The following is a 3,560-nucleotide window of genomic DNA, read 5'->3' as shown; positions in this document are numbered from 1 at the left end:
AAAATCTACTTGAGTACAGTAACGAAGTATTTGTACTTCGTTACTTCCCATCTCTGCTAATAAGGATTTCATATCATTTATTTATCCTATTAAACATTTATTTTCAGGCTATAAAAGGAAGTGAGAGAAAGATGGAGATGGTTGGGCTGCTTCCTGCACTTCTGATGGACTTTATTACCTCTCATCACAACATTTCATCCTGTTTCTAACCATAAGCAGCAGATTTTCTTTAACTATCATCGTGTCCTGACCCTGATCCTTTTTCACAGAGGGTTTTTTTCTACCACCTCAGAGAGCTGAATATCCCACCCTGATTTTTCTTATCATCTCCAGTGGGTTTGGTTCTGCCTTTCCTTTTAACTGCAGTGAAGAAAACAAACCAAATGCTGTTTTCTGCTTGTTTTATCTATTTATTTCCTTCACACTGATTTTCCTCATTCAGCCAAAATGTCCAGAACAATTACTACCAGTAGGAGGGGCAGCCTGCTGCCGTCTGCAGGAAGATTAATTGAGGTTTGTGTTGTGGTGTGAAGGTGGGCTGATGCAGAAGGACTGCTGAGGCTGGACAGGCCAGGAGGGGCAGCGGGGGCAGATTTCATTAGAAGGTGTTAACTGAACCCGGCATCGCGTGCTGGGATCTTCTGATTGGAGAGTTTATGTGTCCACCTGAGACCCAAACACACAACCAGCATAACGTGGCTGTTTTCCCTCAAAGTGGGCCTTTTTATTTGCTGTAATTAGTTATTACCTATGGCTGCCCAGACCCCTGATCTTGGTCCAGTTATTTTCTCCTTCCAAGCAGCCAGACTTTCCTGCCAACCTTTAAAGTGGTCTGCATCAGTTCTCTGAGTATTCTGTTTCTGCATAGCTGTTTGTGGTCATTACCTACTTACTTTTTTTACAGTCATTTTTTTGTGTCCGACATATCCGTAAGACAAGCTGAAAACATTCACATGTTTTGCAGACATGACAGACACCTGTCAGACCCAGCAGGAGGCCCAGACCACCATCAGACTCTCTGAGGGGGTAGGAGAGCTGACAGTGACCCCACACACCCTGCCAACAGTTCAGACAGCGGGGCATCTGCTGGCCCCGCGGCGGATCCAGAGTTACACGCAAAAGCAGGCGCAGCAGGAAGGAGGCCATCAAAAAGGCGTCAATTTCACTCCCTCGGTTTTGAGTCCAGTGAGGCGTGAAAAGGAGTCTAATCCTTTAAGGTGGGGTGAGGATCACATGATGACGCTGTTGTTTCTGCACTGGGCGGTCCAGCATCTAATGGGGGGGTCATGGTATCAGAATGCTCCATCTGGACCATTTCCTGATCTGTGAGATTATCTGTGTATATATGAGCAGTCAGTATGTTACCAGGGGAACTTTCTACTGTTGTGAGAGGAGTTCATGTTTACCTTTATTTTAAATGGAGCGAACTTGGTTCCATTATTGTTTAGTGTTTGAGCCAAAAACACATTTTATAAATGAGTTTAAGTCAAAGAAGGGTTTGAGTTTACCTGTTTTCTAAGATTTAAATGTTAAAATCCTTCTATTTTTCTATTTTATTTGTATTTAATATTTCTCCTTTCCAGATTGATTTTTCAGAGTTCTTTCTTTTTTAATTATGATTTATGGATCACATGCTCTTTAATTTAGATAAAAATTCTCGCTCTTGATCAATAAAAATGTTATGTTATTATTATAATGTAACTAACATCCATGTTGACCAATAGAGATGCAGCTTGGCTCCTCCATCAAGAGGAAAGCCCACCCCCAGACGGGAAGGGAAAGTGTAAAATGTAATTTGAAAAAATATATATATATATTTTCATGTATTGAGGACCAAAAGCTGTCTATTATTTATAAAACTAAATCTGTAAAACATACATTTGAAATCAAAATATAACATTTTGGTGAGATCAATACTTTAATTTCAGAAGTGCTGCTGCTGTAGAACTGAGGTTCCCAAAGTGGGACGCTACCCAGCGGGGGTCACCACACACCAAACAGCAAGATGTTTTTGAAAATTATTTCGCTGTGTTCCCTTAGGGCCCCTCTGTAAACATAAAGCCTTCTGCTGAACTGACTCTCAGACCCCAGTTTACACACAAATGAATGGCTTTCACTGCAGGCCGGAGAATTTTCTTTATCAGACTGTTCAAAGCTAAGTAAGTAAACTTTACAGTCATTCAGTCTAACATTACCTTTCACATAGGGCTGAAATTAACTTTTTTTTTTAAATACAGATGTTAAAAAAAAAATTAAGACCTAATCACCATATATAATGTGCAATAGATGGACATAAACACACCTACTCATCATCGACAGACAGTAGGCCTACAGTTTTCAGAGTAAACCTAACACTGCTTTCAGAACCAGTTTGCTCTAAAGAGACTGTCTGCAACTTTTTCTCTAAAGGCTGATTTATACTCAGAAACCAGGTTGTCTGCATGTGTGTCGCAGTTTACGCAGATACGCCCCCGCACGTGCTGCAGACTCTCTGCTGCACCTCTCCAAAATTGTAGGTGACCACAGACAGGAGGCCTCTGATTGGTCAAATCTACATCCTCTCTACACTATGCGTATTTCCTGTTTGGTACCTTACCGGCTCGTTTTGTTTGTATGATTGCCATTGTGGAAAACGACTCGAGACCAGTTAGAAGAGTGAGGTGCGTGAGAACGCTGGGACCCTTTTTCCACTTGGATCTCCCTCATGTCCCTCCATTTTTGCACAAACTTGCCCCCACTTCCTCACCGCCTCGGCCGTATTTAGACCCACAGCTGGTTCCTGATTGGCCCCCTTGCCTTGTGGTGTTGAATAACATAGCGCAGACCACGCTTCAATATTGGAAGTAAATCAAAAATATCTGCAACAAGCTCACTGCGACACACTGCTGCAGGAGAATAACTAGCCCTTAAGGTATCTGAGAGACAGATGAACAATGCGGCCTAACAACGGCCCCAACTGGTTTTACAAAATTTTTATTTCTATTTCTTTGTGTAGATAATAATTTTACTAATTTAGTCAAGAGTTTTGAATTAAAATATGTTACCCTGGACTCAAATGATTTTGTTTAATAAACTGCTAAAAAAAAATAAAGGAACACTTTGGAAACACATCAGATCTCAATGGGGAAAAAATTCCTGCTGTTTATTTCTTCTGATATGGACTGGATGATGTGTTAGGAACAAAAGGATGCCACATCATTTGATGGAAATGAAAATTATCAACCTTCAGAGGGCTGAATTCAAAGACATCCCAAAAATTACTGTGAAAAAGTGATGCGGCAGGCTAGTCCATTTAGCTGAAATTTTATTGCAGCAACTCAAAATGGTATTCAGTAATTAGTATGGCCCCCACGTGCGTGTAAGCATGCCTGACAACGTCGGGGCATGCTCCTAATGAGACGACGGATAGCGTCCTGGGGTATCTCCTCCCAGATCTGGACCAGGGCATCACTGAGCTCCTGGACAGTCTGAGGTGCAACCTGGCGGCGTCGGATGGATCAAATCATAATGTCCCAGAGGTGTTCTATTGGATTTAGGTCAGGCGAGCGTGGGGGCCAATC

The sequence above is a fragment of the Cyprinodon variegatus genome, unplaced genomic scaffold, assembly GCF_000732505.1.
Source record: "Cyprinodon variegatus isolate N-32 unplaced genomic scaffold, C_variegatus-1.0 Scaffold968, whole genome shotgun sequence".
Taxonomy (NCBI): Eukaryota; Metazoa; Chordata; class Actinopteri; order Cyprinodontiformes; family Cyprinodontidae; genus Cyprinodon; species Cyprinodon variegatus.
This window is presented reverse-complemented; position numbering follows the sequence as displayed.